This window comes from Coloeus monedula (genome assembly GCF_965178545.1).
Source record: "Coloeus monedula genome assembly, chromosome: 1".
Taxonomy (NCBI): Eukaryota; Metazoa; Chordata; class Aves; order Passeriformes; family Corvidae; genus Coloeus; species Coloeus monedula.
The window spans coordinates 23079239-23105392 of record NC_138781.1 but is presented as its reverse complement, the minus strand read 5'-3'; the positions used below and the strand labels follow the sequence as shown (position 1 = coordinate 23105392).

Below are 26154 nucleotides of genomic sequence, written 5' to 3'. Positions count from 1 at the left end.
TTGTGACTGAAAGTGGCTTTCAGATGGCTTTTAGCAGATCCTGAAACAGAGATGTCATTGGGGAAAACTGTCTTTTAATGGCTGTGCAAATATTGAGAATATTTCCACGGTTCAGTTCTTTGAAAGTGTAGACTACTGTCCTAGGTCATTAAGAGACCTTTTGTAGCTACTTGTTCATTCAAGGATTTGCCTTATTGGGTATCTTTTTCTTATTAAACACTGCTGGAGTTTAATAAGATGGCAGTAGCACAAATCCTTTCCCCCTTCTTTTAAACACTGAAAGCTAACCAAAGCGTTACCAGACTTCCTTAAAATGTAATTCAATGCATCCAGCAAGCAAAGGATGTGAAAATTATGTGTAGAATAATATTGCCTAGCAAGTGTTTCTGTTCGAGCAGGACTATAACTCAGCAGTGATTTTTGCACCATACCCTGCCGTCTCTGAATGCAAAGCATTGTAAACAGTCAGGGCGGTTTTTTCACACCCCTGAACACAATGCTCTCCCCAGCCAAAATGTAGCAGGGGCTTCCTTTTCTAAAATCACACACGCAACTTAATTTCTTGCAAAGTTTGCATTTGAATGATTCATTCAGAAAAGTTATCTAAAGACTAAGGATCATGTAGTGCCTTCCAGCCAGCTCAGAATACCTATGGAAAATAACTTGAAAGGTGCTTTGGTGTGGAACAGCAAACAGTCTGGGATGAGGAGAATTCTCCACCTTGCTTTGTATGTGTCAAAGTAACACAGCTAGATTTAATGGCTCATTCAGTTGAAGTTTTTCTGTACCTCAGTATTTCTGTACCTCAGTATATGCCTTGAATTAACCAGAACAGTTTCATCATCTCTGTTTTCAAGAAAATACTCCAAAAGGTAACTAGTGTGAGGAAAACATAGAGATGTTAGCCAAGACCCATAAAAGAAAGATATATTCTTGAAGGGAGTAAAACCATAAGGAATTCACTGTATATCTGTCAGCTGCATATGTCTCATAATTTTTGCTTTGTCCTTCTCACAGGCCTATTTTGAAAACTGGCATGCTACATAGCCTAAGCATAGTAACCAAATTTAGAGTACTGAAGTAAACATGCAATTATTGCCATGTTTTTAAATGGATATGAATGGTCTGAGGGGATAATGAAAAAAGAAAGAACCCAACAACACTTGAGGAAGAGTGGCAAGGTGCTGTAATTTTCAGCCTATCAGACAAGTTGGGTTTGCCTTGGGAAGAAATAGTCTTCCCATTGGTTGCACACTATGCACAACCCTCAAAGAAAACACACAGTCCTTTATGCCACTGTTGGCTCTTTTTGTACAGTTGTTACTGAAAAAGTGTGAACACCAAATGTGTTGACTGAAAGTATTTAAGACATTGCTGGTGAAAGCATAAAAATCCTTACAAAGATGCAGCGCTGCAGTGGAAAATCAAACAAAATCAAACACAAAAGACTGAAAGAGTACATGCCATGTATCAGTAAGCAAAAGCTTAATCTTCACATAGTTCTCTGAAATCACAAGGTATCCAAATGCGTGCAAGGTTTTAAATAAATTGCAGGGAAAAACAGGGTCTTGCCAGCTTCAATTTTCTTTTGAATGAAATCCACCATAGAGAAAGAAAGGAAACAGGCCGTGGTTCCTTCCTGGTGTCAGCCTCCTCATTAGGTTTTTGTTTCCCTCCTCCAACCTGGTAAATTTAATCCTGTAAGGAAACAATATAAATTATAATAAGCCTCATGAATTGCATTTTAATTTTTTTTTTTACTTGGTAAAAGATAGGTTAGTCCAAAGCCAGTTATGAAGACGCCAGCTCAGAGCAAAGGGCAGACTTCCAAAGCATGTTTAGAACTGGTACCTCAGGAAAATGAACTTAAAACACCAATGTTTTCAGAGTGGTTGCCTAAGTGAGATATATTAATCCATATTCATGTGTCTGTGCCCCAAGAGCTCATCTTCAGAGGTGCCATTAGCACTGACATTCTCCATGGAAATTATAGACAGCCGTAAACACAGAGTCCTCTCTTCTAAAGTTGGTCACACCTCCTGAATGCAAAGGAAGGTTGCTAAAAATGCTGGCAGAGTTTCAGGACTTTACAAGCTTTTTTTGCCCCCTTTTCTTTTTGCCCCTTTTCCCTAGTGATCTCCTCCACAACAATGCTTGCAACTAGTTTCTGAAAAGGTCTCCTTAGGTTTCCTTCCCAAGAGTTGTTGGGGGTACCCTGAGGCAAATCACAAACATTTCTGCAAACATAACTATGTTATGGAGCTTCTTGATGCGCTGTGTTTAAATGTATTCACCTTTATTTCAGTGTATTTCTTTTACTAGGCAGATAATTAAATCTCTCCTTTCAAATATAAAAATAAACACTATCAATAGCTTCACTTAATGTTGTCTTTCACTCTGTTGATGTAGAAGCTCAAAGCAATGGCTGGACCTGCACGAAGGTGTCCTGATGTTTTTGAGGTTTATACAAAACAGGAGGCAGGCTGAGAATATGGGACAGGAAAACAAAGCATCCAATAACTGCAAGAAGAGCCACGTGAAGGCTGAATGAAGGCTAGATGAACTGGATGAACTGAAGCCACTGAAAAGATTTTATAATTAGCATATTTAACTCTTAATAAATCTCCAAGTAGAATTCTATGCCAAGTAATAAAGTGGGACTTTTTGAGAAATTCTGAAAATATATTTGTTAAGTTCTCCAAGACTAGAACTACAGACCTGATACATTTTTAAAATGCAGTTGTGGGAAGACAGTCAGATGTGAACGAATTTCATCCCTTAAAAGAAAGAATGCTGAAATATTCATTGAGCATGGAACTGGTTCGTATTAGCATGTCCTAAAACTATTTAAATCAAACTGGATGCAGGTGCCAGTGAATCTAGTCTACCCCTCATTTCAAAAGCAGGACAAAAACAAGGCATCAGTTTTGAACTGCAGTTTCAAGCATAACATTTTAATTGTGGCTTTCAACAAAACACCCCAATGTCTATGCAATGTCTTCCATAATTTCCAGGGTTCCTGTCATGATTCTTGAGAGCTCTTCTTCTTTCTTTAAGCACCAGGATACCTGAACTGGATTAACAAAAGCCTGTTCTTAAGCATCTCGGGCCCTCTTGGAGCTTGGTCTACCACCTCTAGAGTCCTTCTTGGGTTGTTTCCTAAATGCATCTGGCATTTGTGTGGACTGTCTATTCCACATGAAAGTCCCACTTCCCCCAGGGTCTAGAAGCTTGGCTGAAGTGCCAATAAATCTTGTTTCAGGGAATACATTTGAGCTGATGCATTTGGTTTACCTTAAAAAGATGAAAAAGAAAAGCAATGTTCAGAACATGCAGAGATTCACAACTGTTCAGTGACGAAACACCACTGATAATATTCCCCAAATTCCAGTTTTCTCTTCCTTCATGAGCACTTTTTAGGGACATCCTTTTGGGAGCTCCTTCTTAGAAAGAAGCAACTAAACTCCCAAAGCTCCTTCCAGCATTGAGCTTGCATTTGCCCCCACTGCCACCTACACTTCAGCTGTGAAAAGCAGGCTTGCAATTTGGAAGCCACATCTTCCCAGATCCAGAATAGCTGGCCTGATTTCAGGCTAAGCCCAAATTACTGGAGCTCCAGGGACTGGCATAAGCAGCAGGGACATCTGAGACAGGTAACAAAATTATAGGGATAGAAAAGTCTCTGGATGGATGCTTTTCCAGTAGTTACCAAACTGCTCAGATTTGAGAGTAACTGCAATTAAATTCATTACACAGAACTTTTCCTTTCTATCAGTGGACCTTAGGACAATTTCTAAAGGAGGTAAGTATCACACTTCTCTTAGGATTATGCTACAATTTCCCAGTAACAATACTACATTTTCTGGTTTCAAGTTTGGCTTTGTAGGCAAAGCTGATGACACATTCTCCAGGGCAGGGCCTGAGCTTGTGGAATGAGGAATACCTTCAGCAGAAGCTTAGCACTTCCAGAATCAAGCCCTAGAGCATTAAGAGATTCTTTAGAAATTAATAAACAGAGAGCTGCTACCATATAACACATGGGGAGAAAAAAAATCTTTGCACACTGGCAACTACTGCCAGCACCAACTCAGACCACAGGCAGAACACTGAAGACTAAGGAAGGGTAGCAGAGGTTACAGGTTTCCTGCTCTGGCTCAGTATAAGGCAGATGAGAGTTTTATGATCACAACTCCACCAGCTCCAGCTTTGCTGCGTCCTGCCATGCCAGGGCTGCAACTGGTTTCCTGTGAAGCTTAGAGCCTGTGTAAAAGTATGGTGGGCAACACCACTCTCCACCTTCTGCATAGGCTCAAGATTTAGATTGGATCACTGGAAAAGACCATGATTTGATGCCATATTTCACCAATGGTTCTGGCTGGGGAAAGCTAGAAGACACAGTACAAGTGGAACCAGGGAACAGTATGGTGGTCTCAGTCTCTCTGCAGACGTGTTGAAATGCACAGCCCGCCCGGTTTGGGAAGCCAGCCTGCATGACAGACCCACTGCTTGCACCAGGGCCTGAATGGGCAGGGTGTTCTGGGGCCAAACCCTCAGCTCTGGCTGCCGAGGTGTTTCGCCTGTGTATGAAATCCTTACATGACACAACAAGTGTGGTGGCAAGAAATAGGTAATGTTTGCATCTGAATCACTAATTCTCTGAATGTTTATTGTCAATTCAAAAGTGGAGTCAACAGGTGCCTCAGAGAGCTGTCGTGGAGTGCTAGCTTTCTCCGATGCTGAGGAAGAGGAAGAAACTGAACACAGATATGCCACTTGTCAGAGGAGTGCTGTAATCACTGTGCACTTTCTCTTCCCACTTATTTTTGTTTAAGATGAGACATCAAATGACAGCTCTCCTAAACTGGAGAAAGAGGAGAGCATCTCTTCATCCACAGCAGAAAATCCACAATAAAAAAAGCCAGAAAATTTTAGACTGGTGTGAACCAATCTTTTTATTAAAAAAAGCATTGTTTCTTCAGTGTGGCTCTTGAACTGAAACATCAGTTGTTCACACAACATAGACCCGAGGCAGGGCCCTCCACACAGTGCTGCCATTCAGTTCCCAGATGGCTTACTATTCCATGTTTGTATTTTTAAAGCTATATTTTAGAAATATCCTTGCTTAGAATTTATACATTTCCCTCATCATACAAATCAAAGTTTTGCCTGGTGACTTGGCAGATTATGTTTATGGCCTCTGGTCACAGCTTTGCTTATAAAATTGTAAATTGTTAAATGGAATATTTACAACTTGTGATTTCCCAAGAGCAAAATAGGGTTCTTTCATATCTCCTTAAAAACCAAACCAAAACAACAAACCACAAACAAACAAACAACAACAAACCCTGAAACATAACAGACTGACTTAAAAATGAACTTTTTTCACCACATATCCTGGTACTTCTGGTTTTTACGACATCTCTACTAAACCTAATAGCTTTCTACAAGTAAGTTAATGATGTACTTGAAATATTAAGTGATCTACATGTAGTGACTCATTTCTGTGTTTGTTACCTAGAGAAATCCCAAATATGTTAATCCACCTTAAAAACAGCAGATGCCAACTTCAGAATGCAGTAACTGTTGATGGAACAGTGGTTCTAGAAAGGCATACCAAAGCTTGTAATTTAAACATTAATCATACTCTGAAGACATGAGGTATAGGAGGGTGATTAAATCCCAAATATTTTTCTTAATTTTAATTAGTGAAAGAACGTCCTTTCCTGTAAAAATACCAGTTCAATACATGTTCCTTTTGGCAGCATCAGCATCCTTCTCTAGGTAGTTTTAATTTCTGTATAAATTATCACATCGGGTGGAGCTGTGCTCCCACAGAGTCTTTAGCATGCAAAGCACACTCAGAGTGCAGGTCTATTTATGTGGCAGCTGATTTAGCATTATTATAAGAGTATTCCAGTTTTAAAATAAAAATGTGAGCTGACAACTGGAGATACTGTATTCTTTATGAGCTGAAACATGGAGGAATTTAAGATCATCAACAATAATACTCTTTCTGCTTCTCCCTCTACCACACATGCAGACACCACAGATACTGTTCATCCTCTCTGAAAAAAAAGTACAGTATTAACAGGTGATTTTTCCCACACCTTTTATTCCTACCTTTGTTAGAGGAATCATTTTAAAAAGCCAACCAAACATTAGCAATACTATTTGCACTCAGATAATATCTACATGCTACTTGTTGCTATAAATATTAATTAATTGGATCACCAATACCCATAATGCAACTTTATTTTGACCTACATGCCCTATGAACTAGATATTTTTTGGATTCAATTTCCTTAAAACCAACTGTCAGCATCATGTGATGGAAGAGATGAAAAATGAAAATGAGCGTTCCTGCTGTGCAGGTGAGTGACCTGTGGGAGACAGCTCTGCCTGCTAGGATTTTTACACGTACCATCAGACACAGACCAATTGATTAGATCATCTTATACCTGCCACCAACTAGGCTCAAGAGACTAATTAGAGAGAGTACTGCCTGCGAAGGCACCCCATTGACACCTAATTTGCTCAGCCAAAGCCTTTGGGGAGAATGTATTATCTCTGCAGCTGCACTTCATGCATTTCTGATTTGAGGCATAAGCAAGGAGTACTTCTTCACTCTTTTGAGCAAACTGAGTATATAAGCCCTTAAGTGCTAAATACAAGCAGACAAATCTGGTCAGCCGCCATAAATCCTTTTTCCCCTTCAAATATATATACGCATATATACATGCATACATGTTGTATTTTATATCTATGTCTATAATATGTGTGCACAAATGCAAACATACAAATAACGTGTATATGAATCTGAATGTGTGTGGAACGGATGAGTACATAAAGACATTTCTATAAATATATGCTTTAAAATATGCAATTTTCACATTGCATAGCGTGCCTTCCTTCACAGGGAAGTTTTACTTCTGTGAAATTTAAAAGAAATGCATTTTTTCTTATATATGAAAAATAAATGATCTGCAGTGTTGTTAGCTCAGGCTCAGAATTACCCCTATGGACAAGACTCAGTAGATTGATGCCTATAAAGTTGCTCTGCATCTTCAGAGGTTCTAGTTCAAAGATTATTTCAGTATACAGCCTAGCTTTGTTGGAAGCTTTTCTTCGATGGACTATACCTTGTTTGTAGTTTCCTGAGGAATACTCTTCAATAAGGCTAAATATAAGGTTACTTAAATTGCTTTCTGCTGGGCTTTCGTTTTATCCAGTTATTCGTGCCCCAAAATACACAGGAGAGGTAAGACTCAAGGCTGCCATTAAAAATTTATTCAGAAGGAGAAAAAAAAAAGAAAAGAGACACACTAGAAAAACTAGGGATTTTTTTACAAACTGAGAAGGGTTTGAAAAAAATAATTTCAACTATAGGCTGGTTAGTGATTCCTGAACTCAGAAGCGTTGTAACACACAGGAGTATAGGGGATTTGCATCACTTCTAAAACAGCACTGAGCCAAATATCTTCTTCCCTGTCATGTCTACAAAACAACTTTCAGGAGTTGAATAAGGCTGAATTATTGCAATTTAATTTCAGTTTCTGTCAAAGCCCATGTTGACAAGGTCAGTTTATAGTGTCAGCTCAGGATCCTGCACCCCTGTAACTAAAGAAGTAAAGAAGCCATAGCAAAACATGTGCAAGTGACGTGTGTGGCCAATATGTCAGGTGTAATCTCCTTTCCAAAACACATTATAAATGCAACTTCCAGTCTTGTTCCTAGGATGGAGCATAACTCAATACAGAGAAAATATCCTCACTTTTCTTCCCTCACACAGGCCACATCTTTACCAATTCACTGTATATTTCTTCAGCAATTTAATATCATTTAATGTTTAAGTGACACCCCTAGATATCTTGGCAACTGTTGGCTACTACTCTTTCACAGATGCAGCACTATACAGGATACTTACACATTTTAATAATAAGTGCTATCAGTATTTAGCAGTAGATTATACCTGACAAATAAGTGCCACAGGATTAACTGATTAGTTTCTTCTGCTCTTTTCTCTTGTGTCTTAGTTACTGCATTGGTATTCTTATACACATGGGATTTCGCAGACTCTATCTAAAGTGATGAAAATTGCTGTATGTTCTTCTCCACAGTTCTAACATATAAATCATAATACAGATCTTATGGACATATTGCTGTATTACGAATTCCTCTCTCCACAAAGAATTTTTCACAGATTGACTTTGCCTCTGGGTATTACAGCTGGTGGTGAGGTCCGAGGCTGTGACCCAGGAAGAGGTGACCGGTCCAGGGAGATGGTCCCGAAAGGAATCGCCTGCCCGGGGTCCGGTGTCTTCCTCTCAGCTGCTGGCAGAGGAGCCCTTGCAGAAGCTGTCAGCTCTTTAGTGTTATCAGCTCGTGATTCCAGCTCAGCTCTGCAGGGCTGCCTCCAGGCCAAACCAGACCAGAGAGAGACGAGAAGGCCCGTGTGGCTGGTTCCGCACGAAGGGAGCTTTATTGGGGGTCCCCTCCGGCGAAGGGAAGGCCAGGGATGAGCTCTCTCCCTACAGAGGCGAACTGGTCTTCTTTTATAGGGATACAGGGGATCAGCAAGGGGACCAATGGATTACAGAGGGTCTGGGATAGGCCAGTGGGTTACAGAACGATCTGCATAGGGTCTCCCAAAGGATTGTGGGTCTACTTTTCCTCACCATGACTCAAAAGTCCTTTCCAGGGAGTCCTGCTGGGCGATTGCAAAATCTTTTATCTCAGCAGACATCCCTCCAGGGCAGTGGCTGGGCATATCCCACATCTGGGCAGAGCCCCGCAACTCTAAATAGATTTGTTTGTGGGAGCTGACTGAAGTTTTAGGGTGGCAGCAAAGGGATGACCCTAAAAGAAGTGAATGCTAGACAAGGACTGTAAACTAGTAAGAAAATAAAAAATCAGAATAGTAGTAGAATTATAAACTAAATTATTTTATGACTATACTTTAAATAAGTGACATAACCTTTGAAAGGTGAGACCTCTATGGCACTGTGGATATGAGGCTGGAAAAGAGAAACCAAGATTTTGGCTTTGCTGCTGAATGTGACTGTAGGCATCATTTCATTCCACTGCAACCTGTTTTGTAACAAGGGCCCTGGTTTATGTCCCAGCCTCTGGGTTTAGAGTGTCTCCCAAAATTAGTGTCCGGTTTTAGATGGAGCCACCAACAGTTCAAATTATATAAATGCACTTAAATTTATCAAAAATGCAATATTAGAACAGTTGCAACATTTGGTAGTACTTGAAATCTTTAGGACTGTGAGTTTTCCAAATTGTACCCTTATGCACAGTACGAGTTCAAAACAAAAGTCCAGCATCACCTGACTGTGAATGTGCACAGTCCAGTGTGGGAGGTTGATTCTGAAGAGCCAAGACTTCTCCTCAAACTATACATCAGTTGCTAAGTAGCGTATATGCATATCAATAATTGCAAACCAACCGTGCATACTTTGAACACAGGTCTCTACAAAATATTATAATGAATTCCTTCATAGTGTGTCTTGTGAGGAGAAAAAAAGCCTGATCTTCACTGTAATATATTTTATTCACAGTATTAATTTCCAGTGTTATTTGATAATGTGATTGGTTTCACAGTTGATTTGTAGGTATACTTTTAACTTTTGAGTGGCTGTGGTAACTTCCAAATTAGTTTTCTCCAAGTCTTTCAGCAAAAATTCTTTCCTACCCTAGCTGCCCACAGCTGAAGTTTTTTCTTTGAGTTGAGAACAAAGTCCACAAAGCCTTTCACAATTACCATTTGAATAAGGCTTCACATGAAAAATGGCCAGGACTGAATCTACTACACATCTTCTAGTTTTTGAGAATAAAGCACAGCCCTCTGTGAGTGAGCTCTGGGAAAACTAGTACTTCAGATGAAGATGCTGCAAAAATAGCAGTGTTACTGAGCTTAATATAGTTTGCAAGCAATGCCATGGAAACCTTATTAAAAACAAAAATGCAATGTCAGGATTTTGGTACTCATCAAGAACAGAGAAATACTAGTGCTAGTTGTTTGCGAGAATATCATTCTCAACCCTGACAAACAGCCAAATCCCTACAACTTCTTATAACCTTTCTTCTATCTGATTAACGTGATATATCTAAATTGCTATGCTTCTCACCCTGATAACTTGCAGAAAAGCCTGCTAAAGAGGAACTGACTGAATGTGAATTGGAGAAATGCTGTCTCCCTGGATCTATAATGAGAGAACCTAAACCTGCAATTTTTCCCAGTGTTTGACACAATGAGATCCTTATCCCAGTGGTAGCACCAGCTCTCATCTCTGAAACAGGTAAGTAAATGCTATGCCTGAACAAAATTTTTAGGTAGCTTAATTAAAATATCCAAAAGAAAAAAAAAGAAAAGAAAGCCTATCTGTTATAGTTGTATATAACAGAACTCAGAAAGGAAATACCTGTTGGAAGATGATACAAAGGCATTAATGCCCTGGTTAACAGGTTTGTCACTGGTTTGAACCCGTCTCTGGAGAAAAGGAGCTCCAGAAGAGCTGCTGAGAGATCTCATTGCTGAACTCTCTTGCAGAGCTAAACAGTCAAAGGATGGGAGGTTCAACTACAAGCAACTGGGTGCGAGTGAGCTGAGCTGTGGTACCCTTCTACAACGTCTCACCTTTGTGGCAGAGCCAGCTTAAGAAATTCCCACTGCTGCAAACCTACTTCCTTGCTCCAGCCCTTGCAACTTCTGCCCCTGTCACTCATATTGTAAAATTTTCTGTAGAACTCCCTGTACACTGGATCACTAAAAGTGTCAGAAGTGAGATGAGAGAACTTCTCAGTGATCCAGTTTACACCGAACTTCGAAATAGGTGCAACATCACAGTTAATGGGATTTAAAACTGGTGAGGGAGCAAGAAGGAACTGCCTGGATAGAGCTAGACAGAAACTTATCACACTGTTCTTGTCTGCAAAGACAAAATGATGGAATAACATCCTTATTTTTCAGCAGCAGCATTCCCCAGTGCATTATTAAGAACAAAGCTTCATTCTAAAATCTGAAGCCACCTCCCAACTCACAAATGGCTAATTATTTTCAGGTATCCAGACACACTGTGAAATCTGCCTTAGCCAGCCACTTAAGGGAGCAGACAGAAGTTGTCACATAATGACCTACTAATTAAAAAGGAAGAAAACCATACTCAAAAGATCTGGGAATACCCGTAAGATAGCCTAATAAGGATAATCTCCTGTACCTGTTTCAAGGGAGCAGCAAACAAGAGATGGCTGAGAGCCCATGCCTCTGACTGGAAGTTCTTTGAATTTTTTTGGTTGGTTTTAATTTTTTTTAGCAGTAAAAATATGTTGGCCTACCAACATACCAAGGAGATGTTTAACAGTTTGTAAAGCTTCAAGTCATATCTAACCAGAGTTCAGAGAATTCAGATGGGATGGAAAAGCATCTGATTCTTTATCGGTCACCATCTAGCTTTGAATAAAGAATACAACCCTAGAGTTCAGGGAAAGCAGGTCAACTGTGCCCTCCAAATACCACAAATTAAACTTATTGACTGACAGTGTCAGGAATGATGGTCACTGTTATTAACAGTGCTATTTATCAACTCAAACCTAAGCATATTTATTTATTTCACCTGAAACACAACAGCTGACCAACTCAAAACCCAAATGAGATGATGTACTTGGCCATCTCCTTCCACTCCTCCCCATCTAACATAACAAGAAGCACATATCTTCAGAGAACTTAATCAGAAATTTATTCCTGCTTTTCCCTGTCATGGCTTTTATCCCCAAAGCAAAGTCTGCTGGACAAAATGACATATGAAAGACTAAATGCCTGCCAGATGACTCATTAGCATTCACCTCCTCCCAAAAATTAAGCCCTGCCTCGTGCAAAAATTAAAGTATCCACAGGTACTTTAAAACAGGGCATTTTGTATACATGTGATTGTTAACATTAGTCAAGTTACTTCTTGAAAGCTAAGTAGTCTTGGAACAAATTTAATGCTGCTGGTGTAATCAGCTGTCTTGAGGTGGGTGTGGATCATTTTGCTCTAACAAAGATTCCTTGGAATTTAAAGATACTTCTGCAAGGGATCACAACACTATAAACTACCTCAGACCCCACAGATAAATGCTAAGCATTAAGAAAACAAAGTGTGAATGTTTAGCACTACCAAAATCATTCTAGTAGCCTGCAAGTACCTACAGGCAGCTTGGAATTAAGTTATGTCATTTCTTTTTTTTTTTTTTTTCTTTGAGAAGACAGAGTGTTCAGGTGCAGAAGGATGAAAAAAAGAGGGATGGGTAAACTAAAAAAAAAAAAAAAATTCCATTTCTCACCTGCATTTTTATTTTCATTAGTGTTTTTCCTGGGAAGCACTTTTCAAACCAGCAAGGAATTTTAAATCTGGAATGTGGAGTTATGAATGCCTTTGTTTAAGCTTGATAGAACAGATATTATTGCAGCTGCATTCTGGATAGCAAAGATCCTTCTAGCTAAACACCATCTGGTCATACATTCTGTTTACTGCTGTGGCTTTTGAGAGACTGAGCATCATGGCAAAGTGGTCATGTCAATTAAAGTACATTTTTTATCACAGCACTGCAACTCTTAAGCACATATAAATTAGACAGAAAGCAGACCTCACATGCTGAAGCAGAAGGATCTTTCCCATGATTATAGTGTATTATATTAATGGCAAGTTTAAGTAATAGATGTATTTAAATTTTGGAATATATTTCCAAATATGATTATGCTCTAAACTCTTAATCTAGGTGTCCACCCATACCATGAATGCCATACAATGGTATTTATTGACAGAGATATCAGGAAGTCTTTGCAGCTGACATTTTCAAGCCTGAATTGTTTCCCAACCTGAGACTTCTTGAGACCAGAATGGAACAGTAGAGAAAAAAAATCCCAGTGTAGGAAGTGCAATGGTGTCTTTATGAGATATTGCTTGTCTCTGTGTTCATTCCCTAGAGGGTGTGCTGATACTTGCTGAATACTGCTATGCAGTCCTTTCACCTATACAGCTCCCACTTGGGATTTTTGCTGAAAATCTATGACATTAGAAATAGTTACTGGCAGCTTCAGGCCAGCTGCTTTCTTCCCTGCCAGTTCCATTTTTACATACAAAACCATATGGAGCACTGAAACAGAAATATTTCCCCAGTTCAGTCTCTGTGGCATTAAATGGAAAAAATGTTCCAGAATTAGCATGTCTACAGAGCATCACTACAGCAATGAGGATATTCTATGTAGTACATAAAGAGATCACAGAGCAGCTCAGTGATTTTATTTCTCAGAGTTCATACTCTGGTTGGGATAAGAACCTTTTCCACATGACTAACATGTTCAAATACTGTGCAAGGTTTGGGAAGTCCAGTATGAGGTTCTTCTCATAGATGCAACTTTTAGAAACCAAGCAGGATCTACACTCTTTGAAATCCAGACCTCCTTCAGATATTACACAGGCTTCCCCCTTCCTTTCTGTTTTTTAAAAGACTTAAATGATTTTAAAAAGTAGTCTCACACACTTGAGAGGCTTGTGGGAGAAACAGTAGATGTCAAATCAGGTGCAACATACTGTGCATTTTGTGGTATGCAAAGACAGGGATCATGGAAAGATGGAGTAGTAAAGGCTTTTCTTTCAAAAGTGCCATAAGCATGGGTTTTCTTGTAACTGCAAGAAATACTTAATCTTTTTTTTGAAGCTCCATTATAAAAGTAAGGTTTTGCATAGCTCATTTAAATAGTTTAAATGACACAAGGTTAAGAACAGGAAAGCCTTTCACCAAAGGTGGTTAGTCCTTTTCAAAGATTTCATATTATTTGAAGCTTACTTTCACTGCATTCTTTTACCTTGGCTGCTTCCCAAGTGGGTGTAAGTTAATTAAATAGGATTTTGACCCTTTAACCTTCCCTATAAACTGCATCTTTACCTAACTCTATTTAAATAAATCAGATAAAAAACCAATCATGTAGCAGAATATATATTTTTACAGCTGTGGAAAAAAACAAACATGTCTATTAAGCTTATTTGTAAGTACTTAGTAGTCAAAGCTACAGCCAGGACTCATGGATGATTTTAATTAAAATAAATCTGTGTGGGCACATAAATTCATTTACGATGGCTTTTTTCAAACTGAAACTTCCCTAGCATTACTGAACAGCACAGCACTACAGTAAGTTCTCATTTGCTTGTGGCAACTGATGCTCAATCCACCTGGTTAGCTTGTATTAGTTTTGAGTCATGTAAAGTGTAAATCATATATACAAAAAATATTAAAGATATGAGGCTGAAAATTGTTACAGGAAAGAAGAGAAAGAAAGAGCAGAATAGATGAACAGATAACAATTATACAGAATGATACCCAGCACCTCTGTAACTGATATGCTCTGGGTTTAAATATTGAAAGGAGGTGAAATAAATGTACCAGGAGAACACTGAATTGCTCTCTACAAACAGATAGTGTGACTTTCCGTATCTCATTAGCCTTTTTCACCTTAAAATACAGGCTTCGGATTATTAGACCCTTCCAAAAAGCTTTTTAAGTTCATCCAGAAACAAAATGCAGTTTAGGTATGAAGAATGATAGCAGTTACATATGGAGAAACGAGTAACTAGCTCATGTATAAAGAATGAACAAAGAACTAAGCTGCCTCTTTGTGCCTAAGTGATGTGCTCAGGTCTCTGCATAGGCAGTAACAAAGACGCTGCTACTGGAGCCTGAGCATTGATCACATCTCTAACCCCCAGCAGGGACTTCTAAAATTGAGTTCATCACAGAAATAAATCCTTCCAAAATGCAGGCCTTTAGTTTGATATATTAATAGAGATACCATCTAACCACCTCACTATGCATTTGCATTATGTTCAAATTTTGCAGCCATTTGGTGATAAGTTTTTGATCATTGATTGGGAGATATTTGCCGCTTTCCTGACACTTCTCTCAACCCATCCTTGCTGAATAAACAGCAGGAAGATGACAACAGTCATATCATGCATAAGAAGCCCCCACCGGAGCATGAGCGGAGACAGGCACAACTGGGGAGGCAGACCTGTGCATCAATTCCCATCTTCCAAGGTGCAACTCATTTCCTCATTGTAAAGTGCTTGGGGGTTCTTAATGGCATCATGCATCATGTTTTGTCCACCTTTGTCAAACGCTGTTAGACCAGGGTCGTTACCATGCAGAGGCTCTGATAACAAGGATTAACAGGAAAAACGTCTTCCATTTCTCGCATTGCACAGAAAAGGAGCATATGCTCCCAAGAGCAAGATTTCTCTGCTCCTGTTCACTATCCCCAAAACAAAGCTATCTAAATTAGGATGTAGCAGTACAGAGTGTCCAAAGTAAAAAACCAACCAACCAACCAACCGAAAAAAAAAAAACAAAACAACCCAACAAAACCAAAAGGCACTGGAAATTCTGGAAATTATAATAAATAGTTTCAAGGCATGTCAACAGCCTGTAACTCTCCCTCCTCAAACATTTTTATCCTGTCAAGTAATAACTTACAATAACAGTACTGTAAACTCAGAGAGATACGGTCTTTGTGCCTTGAAAAGGCTTTGCAAAGAGTTATTTTAATTATTTTCCTTATATAGTAAGTAGAGGATGAAAAAGATTTCAGAAATAAGAAATGTTATTGTTAACTCACTAATCACAGCTGAGGGACTTGGGGGCAGTCTGGTTCCTGAAATATCTTTGAGCTTATTTTACAGAATTGACTTAGTTGGTGGTATCCCTGTCACATGGATTTCAGTGCAAGGCACCAAAACTTCCTTTATGCAGAAGTACAATAGACAACACTGGTCGCTGAAATCATATCCTGGAAAATTCTAGAACACTAACACTTGAACAGGGAATTTTTATTAATTTTAAGAAGCTGGTTTTTCATTTGTGAATGCCTATTTATGAGGTGATTGAGTTTTGAGTCAATGTGTAAATTACATGCTACGTTATTTATTTTTCAAACATAAAATATATATCCCTGCTGTTTTGAGAAACTTCTGACCCTTAAAAGTCAAAGCAAAGGCTTGATTTCTCTCCTTTGATTCTGGGGGTGCCACAGATGAGAGGGTTATGAGCTTCCCTATTTTGCTTCTTGACACTCAACATGCTTAGGGCTTGGGACCAACAGAGTAGCTGGGAGCAACCCGGGTATCAACATGTAGGAAGCGCTGCTAAAGGGACCTTGGAAAAATGCCGAGACGATGGCCAAGGAGCCCCATGAGGCAGAGCAGACCAGGACAGAACTCTGCAGCCAAAGCCAGGCAGTCACACAGCTACAAACTACGAGGTTTCACAGCAGAAGCTGCTATAATATGGAAATAGATTCTTACCCTCTAGGCCCATATGTCATCACACCAAGCTAAGCTGAAGCTGCCAACTAAAATGGGCAATTACACATGAACTTGGCAGGGTGACTGCCAACACAGAGCTTGTTTTCCACTGGTGCCACCCACTCTGCTAATCCAATTCTGTCTCCTGATTTGCTTTTAAATAATAATGAACACAGCAGATGGGAGGAGAAAATGTTGCTGGCTGTTAAGCCAGCATGTGAGTGAGGCTCTTTGCTTTTCACATATCTTGTGCAAACTAGCTCTAAATGCAATGTCAAGTGATTAATAGTGGTTAAATGAGAAAGCCAGGATTTGCCATGTTCTCAGTCATTTAGTCCTTGACCAGGACAGGCAGGCAAACAAAACAGTCAGAAGAATAACATGTTGAAAGAGAAAGAACCAACTTCCATATCATTTAACTTTGATAAAGATAGGGGATGGACTCTTCTTCCCATCCTTGCAAATACCATTTTTGGTGGGGTTTTTTGGGTGGTGGAGTAATATGGGGTTGCTAAGCACCAGAGCAATATTAAAAATACCTTTCAATTTAAACACACAGTAATCAGGACAGGCATTATTATTGAGCGTAATCCCATGGCTGACTCCTTTTTGACAAGGAGAGCGGAAACAGGCTGGAGCACCAGGTTGGGGAATAGGGATGTGAGTGTCAGAAAAAAGGGCAGAGGGAGGCACGGAGAGGCAGCAGGCAGACAGCAGAGAGCAAACAGCCAGGAGGCTGCCTGTCTCTTCAGCAGCAGCAGGAGGACCTATTGTTCCTGGGTCACACAACATTATCTCCTGTCCAACAAACAGCAGGTAAGCTTGTTTGCACAATGCACTGTGTTTTCTCTTGTGTCAGCCTGACACAGAGGATAATCACCTCCTACTGCTACCTACTGACCTCACACTGAGGGTTGAAAGGTAGGAATCCCACTGGAAACACATCTCAGTGAAGGTGAAAGAAGGTATCAGTATGATCCCATACACCAAAACCTCTTCCACTTTATCAGTTTCTGAAAATTTGGGAATTCACAACTCTTGAAAGGAGCTAAATTGCTTGTGCAATATATCTAATCTGTTGTACATCTGTAGTAGTCTTTAACACATGATCATTTTCTTGTCCACATAGAAACCTTTGCCGCATTTGGTGCTCAAACTATGTGCTGCTTTTGTAAGACAAAGGGTTTTATTGAAAATAAGATCCTTGACTCCTTTATTGTGGAAGTTGGAAGGTCTCAAGTAAGTTGAGCGGGCAGACAAGAGAAAATAACAAAGTTTCAGTACCTGAATGCTTGGAAAGTTGCATTGGAGTCCTGCTTCTGCCATAGTTCCTACATGATGCTAGAAAACTACTATCAGAGCTCTTACGTGATACTAGAGAAGTTATGTTAACCTTTTTTTTTTCCCCCCCTAACAGAAATTCCATTGGCAGCTCTCATTTTCTTTATAATCCAAGATGGATGCTATCTGGGGCTGCATATATGCTGAGCATTCACCGCTCCAACTGAGGTCAATGCAGAATGAAATCCAATCTGAACATATTTGAGTGCTAAAGGATGCAAGGAGCTCTGAAAAATCAGGCAAGAATAATTGATTAATTTTTAACAATTGCCATTTTATTACCTGTGCTTCAGCTTCTAGTGTGTAAAATGGACACCTTCAAATCATGTCAGCTCATGGGGGTACTGTGAAAGTGGCTTCACAATGCTGGCAAAGAACTAAGACAATGCACAACATGTAAAGCCACCATGGAAAATAACGATTCCATATCTGGTGCAGATTATGGACGCTATAGCCATAATGCATGGGATGAAACACTGAATGATGGAGATGAAAGGAAACATTAACTATCCATCTGTGTTCACAATCCATTATCCTATAGAAAAGGGACTTGAAGGCCCAAAGAAGTAAGAGTGTGTGATCCTGGCAAATGAAAACTGTAGATGAGTGCATAAACCACAGGTGGAGGAAATTAAATTTGAAACCTTAATTTTTGTATTTCCTAAGTACTGTTTGAATTTACCACTTTAATAAATTTTGTGAAGCAGACTTCAGAAGAAGACAGTGTTCCTAAGAACTACTGGTACATCTTCCCAGTTAGTCACATACAGGATGAAGAGATTCCTAATATGAAACATGAGCTTTTCTCAAATTTACTATCAGATTCTTTGCCTTTCAATTGAAATATTTTTTTCTGGTTTGAGGTTGCAAGACCACAGTTTGAGACAGCAACCTTTGATAATATAGGGTAACAGATATTTAATTGTCTGAATGTTACAATCTCTGTTTTTCCATCTAATATAGGGAGTTTAGCATATGCCTTCTAAAAACTGAAAGAATTTCATACAGGCATCTGTACTGGTCTGTTCTTTGTACTAATTAAATTAGTTTCCTGTTGAGTAAGTAAAGTACTGGCAGCCAGGAACAGTTGGGGAGACAGCTCAGAGGCTTAAGCACTGAACCATGAACTTTTCTGTTTACTACAACATTTAACAAGTAGACACTCTTGCTGACATTACGGGGAATGAAAGAGCATTCTGTTAAGATTGTTGTTTCATTACTGTTCGTGAACTACTGATCTTCTTAAAGAGAGATTTTTAAAGATACAAAAGGTATTTCATTTGATACAGTTAACTAAATAAACTCATTATTTGGTTTAAAAATACGTGTGTCAAAGTTAAAGCTGAATTTGAACTTCGAATCTAAGGGGTCAAAGCTCAGAAGGGAGAAGTAAGTCAAAGTGCCACCCAATAACCCATCTGTGTCTCTGGTTCTGTACCTCCACTTTAATGATCACAAAGATGAAAACTTTATAAGACACACAGATTTTCAGCCCAAGCACCTCATAAGGGGCAGTGACACCTTGAAGGAGTAGGGCAAGAGACATCATGTCTATGATCTTCTATACTAGTGGCTTTCAGCAACTGCTGGAGAGTTTGCCATATGTTTAAATAAAGCACAGTGACAAAGAAGCACAAGCAGTATATGAATGGAAGATCTAAATAGCTGTTCTTACTTCAGTTTCATTTTTCCTTGTAATGTAAGACGTCTTAAAATATTATAAATTGTTTACATTAAAATATACATGCTTACCACACTACATATACACTGAGCCTTTGTGTGCATATATTTAGCTCAAAGCTAATCTCTGAATAAAAGCCCTTTCTGAAAATAGAGATTTATAAAAAGAAATACTGATAAACTTTCAACTATAGGGACTCTAGTGGTCACTGCAAAAACAGCATTGCAACACAAAACCTGTGTGATTTTGCAGATCACCCCATAAATCTTCCTTTGTCCCATGAGTTTAAGTTTTCAGCCAAGAAAAACAACATTCTTCATAAAATTAATGAAAACAAGCTGCTCTTTGCCTACAGAAAAAGATTTTTCTTAATTACATTTTTTGCTTTGAATCATATATCCTGTAGTTTGATTAAACTCCCTTAGAAGTCAACTAAAAATTAGAGCTTTGCAGCGTGAACCTCAAACGTGGTGTTTATTTGGAGAATATAAACCCACCATGCCTTTGGAAGGTGATATTTAAAGCAAGGATAAGAGCAACATGCAGGACAGTTTTTATTATTTTCATTATGTCACTGCATAAATTTATTTTCAGGGCTTAGAGTTTGCAGAGAAATATGATCTGGCCAATGTATTTATTAGAAATAAATGGTCTGTGTAAATGAATGTAGATAAAGCAAGAATACTGGAATTCTGGTTAATCCCTTGAGGCAGTAAATCAGGATTTCTAAAGCACTTAATGCAAAATATCTGCATCAAGAGGTTAAATATATAAAATATGAAAAGTCAAAGACAAGAACTAGATTAAAAGGTTACATGGAGATGGTGTTGAAAAAACTGGAGCCTGCTGCTAAATAGATATCCAACAGGCATTTATTGAGGTTCACTGGCTGCAGCAGCCGCTGGCATACTCTAAATGAACTCATACAACAAACAAAAATCAAATTCTAGTGTCAGTCTTTGATCATTTTTTAGTAGCAAAGCAGAAAATTTCATAGAGAACCAAGCTATGTGGACATGATTAAGCTAATGCAACTAATTGCCCTAACTGAAAAATAAAAATACCAGTTCTCTATACCCTTGCTGCATTCTCATTGCCTCAATACTTCAGATGAGCCCTGTATCCTTCCTGGCAGACCGTGCCTAATCCCCAGTAGGGACAGCAGACAGTGAAAAGACATCACTCATTAATTTAAGCACTAATTGAATCAGCTCCTATTCAGCTGAAAATCTCCCTCCACTCCACAGTGAAACTGGTCCCAAAACCTAAGTCTTTGCCAGGCCTAAACCATAATTCTGAAGAATTATAAGACTGAAGAATGATTTTCTTCTTCTCTGGCTCCCAATGCTTTCATACAAACAAGACATTTGTGTATGTACTGCTAAATAAGATCGACTTAAAAAAAACCAGCCCCAAATCCTAACCATTCTAACCAACAAAAAATGAATATATTGCTCATTCAAACATCAGTGCTCCCTGAGGTTCTCTGTGCAGCAGATGTATTCCTAACACGACTGCAGCTATCACCCATGACCAGTAACTGTTGGCTCCAAAGCTCAGAGGTGCACTTTGTTTTAAGTTCTAAGGCAACCAGACATACCTATATAGACATATATATATATATTTCTGCTTTTATGCACACACCTGGATAAAACTGACCTTTTTTTTTCTTTTTACTTCTGTAGCCCTGACCCTTTCAGGGGCTCCATGCAGAGGCCAATACCCACATAGAGCTTGTTTGAAGCCAGTGTGGTTTTCCCAGTGGGAGACAGGAAGAGATGGGAATTACTGAGTTAAATTTCTGTATCGGTATTTTCAACATAAATTAAATATTTGTAGCTAAAGCAGTAAATACTGAAATCCTACTATGCATTGATACCTTTTAGATCTCTAGGAAGGCAAGTGACCTTGGTCCTGCTTCTGTCGTTCTAACTTAAAAGTGTTAGATTTTAAAGGAAATTTAGTCCAGATTGAGAGAAGGATTCCTAGTACCCATACTGGCACTCCAGTAGCTTCATTTGCTTCAGTAGTCACATCCCTAAAGCCAAATATCTTTTCAGCTATGTTCCTAAATTGAGTTTTTTATGAACAGCATAATTTGTATGACAAATTACAGTGCTCATCACTTTTGTTCAGCAAGGTCTTACCAAATACTTTCACAGTTCAAGGAATGCATTCAAATTCCTATGAAGAGATGCAGAGGATTAGCTCTGGTACACATCTTTTCCTGTTTGGGACAAGGCTGACAAAATCTGAATGCTGAAGGCTGAAATTCTGAGTGTGGTGAAATGTACTTGTTAGACCTTCTAACCTATAATTGATAGTAAAAACTAGATGTTGTAAAATCTGAGCCTAGCTGAGCAAGCTTTAGGGCATTTTCTCACTTGTTATTTTGCCTCTTGATTATCACTCATGCACAGAAAGAAACTACCAGAAATGCCCAGGGAATGGCTAATAGTCTCAAAGCTACTATTTAAAAAGAAGATATTGATAGAATTAGCTAACACATAAAAAATGTGTGAACTGTGATTTGAGCTCATTATGCACACAGTTTATTGGAAAAAAATTGGCTATTATGACTACCATACATTTGTCAAAATTGATTGTAAAATGTCATTATTTTGACAAGCCAGTTTTACAGTGACACAAATACTGAACGAAGACAACATACAGGTACTTACTTGGGAGAAGGAAGTCTTGAAAATAAAGGACATTTTAATAATTATTTTTATTTATTTCATAAGGCTGATACCTTAACTCCCATGGGTCTCTGAATGAGTGTGTGAATATACAGGGAACATGCTATCACAGCATTGCTAATGCATCAGGATTTGACCTCTGAGGAGCAGTTTGTGTCATCGTGGAGCAAAAGCGCTGGTAAAACATTTGTCTAGATAAAAGACCTCAAGCAGTTAACCTGCACAGCAGAGGCAATGCAGCTGGGCACGAGGATAATGACCTCTACCCAAATGGGGAAGGTACATCAATGTAACACTATGACAGCAAGACAAAAGATGACGGCAGCTCAGCAGGAAAACATTAGCAATGATATAATTCTTGGTACTGTATGTGAAGCAATGCCTTAAAAAGTACAATCCCAACCTGCTTTTACCTAATAATTATTTCAAGTTTTAATATTAAAAGAAAATTAAACATCGCACCCAACTTTGTTCTTCACTTTTATTTTAAACTCTTGCTTTCATTCTGTTTTATTTTTCCCTAAATAAAAATCCTGATAGAAGTAAATACACAGTGCTGGTAAAAGTTACAATTCAGATGAAATAAACTTTTCTCATTTGGTACATGAATTATTTGATGCATGTTTTTCTGACTTCAGGTAGTTATGACACTGCTCTTAAACATAAACCAGAAGAACTTGATGAGCCTTGTTTAGCAAGTCAAACCTGTCCTAACAGACAGATTAACTCATTTCTTATGCAGATTATTTACACTTAGGATACCTTTCATTGTTTATACTGAAGTTTCCTTCTTTCTGTTTTTAAAAGGAGACACTGTGTCACATATCCATTATTTTTACCAGGCTGAATGCCTTGAATATTTAGCTACCACTCTTTTAGCACCACACCAAAAGTTCTGGATTTAAACTATTTATTTTTAAAGTAGTAGCATGATCAGGCCTGCATGCTTATCTAAAGATCTTTACTTTATGAGGGAGATTTTAGTCTGTGAGGTTTCCTCTACACATGGTAGGCAGCTGTCAGCAGCAGTGAGCAGGGCGAGGGGTCACTGCAGCTGCTCTGTGAAAGCACAGGGTTCCATCAACATCGCAAAAATCCTGCAGAGTGGGAGCTGGGAGACCACAGATTAGAGTACATTGGAGTGTGTATATAAGGTCACATCATGTCTATCAAAGTGATATCAAACTGGTACACTGTACAATACATTTTACTGTGCTCTGTGTTCAAAGAAAATAAAAGGAGAATGGACATGTGTGTAGCAGACCATGGTTTAATACAGAATTTCACGTTGTCCTTTCAAATAGATGGATTTACTAAGTTCACAAAGACACGTCAAATATGTATACACAGTGGAGATGTGTTGACTTGAGAGAGAACTAGATTTCATGAATTCTTCAGGTCAGACATGAAAGAGATCAAAATAATTCTTATTAATTAAATAGTAGAAAATACTATTAAGAGAAACCAGATGTTCACATTTCCCGAATCCTACACACTAATATACATAAATGTCTGTCCTTGTATACATATGTCAATAGTTTCCCATGAAATGCTGTTTCATATCTCCTCATGAAACTTAACTTTTATGAAACTGTGTTTAAGATAACCCTAAAATAAAGACAGATAGGTAGCAAACACATAATTCTGATTTGTGGGTAGACACAAATCTCTCCTAGATCTGGCTGTTTCAGAGGACAGTTACACGACATCGAATGTCATATATGTCATGTTGTATAGAATCCACAGAATCTAGATATTTTTAATTCTCACTGTTAGGGTGCTTCCACCAGATGAACAAAACTTATGCTTAACAACAGCAAAAACAACAAGAACAAGTTACTGACCTGACATCTTGCATTAGGAAACAAGGAAATGGGTAGGGCAACAGAGAGTTTATTCTGGCTGAAATATGCAACAAATGAGATGACTAGACACTAAACAATGTCTCCTATTTTAGCAATCTTGTGCAAGCTGAAAGCTAGCAGACCTATTCAGGCAACAAGGTTTTATCAAACTACATATGTCCACCAAATCAAAGGACTGATGACACTGTAACAGTTTTATGCTGTTTCAAAATTGTTTGCACAATTTTACAATTACTGGTAATCACTTTCAGCAACAGAAAATAAGACATGTAGGTGCAAAGAATAAAAAAGGAGGAAGCATCCTGATTACAAACTGTACAGTTGTGAAGTATGAGCTGCTGAAACAATTCACATGGTGTGATTTAGACTAAAGCATCCCAAATATCTGAACCAGCAGGACTCTGTGACCTTCAAATTTCCTCTGAAAAGTTCGGAAGTTTTTCTATTCATGGGGATCACTTTAAAAATTGCTGACCCTGGCAAAGATTGCAAAGCTCTCAAAAAAAAAAAGTTACCACCTTAAGCACAAGTAAATTACAAACCTCCCTTTCTCCTTACCATAAATACCAACACTCACTTGCACAGTAAGCCCTTTAATCTCTTCCTCACAAAATCCTTCATGCCTGGCATTCACTTACACATGCATTTGCACTTATTTTTCACAGCCAATTACTATCCTGCCCTCACCCAGTCATTACCCAATCTTCCTGGACGCACACATTCACTTGAAGGCATCCTCCTCCACTTCAGCTCTTCCCACACTGAAACGCTCTCTTCTTAACCACTGGCCCAAATACACCTGAGCTGCTGAGAGGTTTCTGAGCCACCAGAGCTCAGCGTGAATGGGCTTTGTCTCATTGGATTTCTCCAGTTTTGTTTTATTTTAAGCAGAAAATCTTTGATGCAGGACCATTTCTTCCTGCTTTCCTGGGAAAGGCTTCCCCTAACACTGGACAGGCAAGAGTTGCCAAGACTGAACTGAAGAACAAATGTGGATGAATACCCCTGGCAGTGCCAAGGTCTCTCCTCAGCTTCACTGGCATTGACCTGGGTTTGGTCCCCCACTTTGGCCCCTCTGTCTCTGCAGTTTTCTATATCAATATTACTGCCCAAGCACCAATGCTCCCCCCTCCCACAAATGGGAACACCAACGCACCCGCTGCCTTAAGCGATGTACTTATGATCAGAGAGGATCACACAAGGGCTGCCTGTCTTAGTCTACCCGTCAAATAACACTCCACCTGCTTTACAAATGGTTTCTCAATCTTAAGTAAATTATCTTTGTACATGTCTGAATAAATGAAAAAGATTAAGGACAGTTGGTGGCAGAAATATGAAAAAGTGGAAAGTTTCCCATGGCTTTCAGCCTTGTGATTGCTCTTCTAAGCCATGGTCTTGGAGAAAAAAAAGTTAATCTGCAAATGCTATCTTATTTTCTTATAAGAAAAGGAATACTGCTTTTTCTTTAAAAAAAAAAAAAAAAATTAATCCTAAGGACTGATCTTTCTAAGAAAAGAAAAGTTCCTGACAAAATAGAAGGGGCAAAGAGTCATAAGAAAAACATATCTCAAAAAGAATTTTCCACCAGAATTATGAGACGTTCTGTCACCCATTTCACTTCGAAATCCTATTTGCCACATACTCTATTGCAAAACCATGGTACAGTACATATTTTTCTCCCATCAGTTCCTTCTTCTCGCATTATTCACAGGTTAGAGATCAGTTTCCTACAGCTTGTAGAGCACAGCAGGAGCTGAGAAGAAGTGACACACAGACAGCCCTAAGTCTGCGTACCTGAATTCCCAACTTCCACAATTTCTTCTGCAACATTACTGGGCACATGATAGATGACTATTTCCCTTATTTTCTGTGGGGCATAACCATTTTTCCACTGGATAGGTCAGCCAGCTAGATAATAAATACCTGCAGACCAGTGGGTCCCAAGAGTCATCCTGTAAGCATGATAATTACATCCAAAATGCTGTAATTAACAACATGCACCACTACAAACTCCGCTTTTCAAGTGACCAGAATGATGATTCAGAGCACAGCCCTGTGCAAAGCTTCCATTTTAGGCTAGAGAACTGGAAAACTGAGAACTTGTCAATAATTCTATGTTAAAAACATCCTGGTTATAATTATTATGTTATGCTGGTAACAATTTCATATATAATTATTGACCCATATTACAGGAGTAGGGCAACCAGTAGCTAGCTTAAAGTAGTTAA

The 26154-nt window shown here is 38.8% G+C and overlaps 1 protein-coding gene across 1 annotated transcript in view; it reads right to left on the bottom strand.

The window, feature by feature from the left end:
* Nucleotides 1-1633: 1633 nt before the first annotated feature.
* The window catches only part of CDK14 (cyclin dependent kinase 14), a gene marked incomplete at its 5' end in the record, with an annotated part of 318948 nt that continues 294427 nt past the window's right edge, over nucleotides 1634-26154 (bottom strand). Inside the window, one exon of the mRNA XM_082290375.1 lies at nucleotides 1634-1698. The remainder of the gene's footprint in view (nucleotides 1699-26154) is intronic.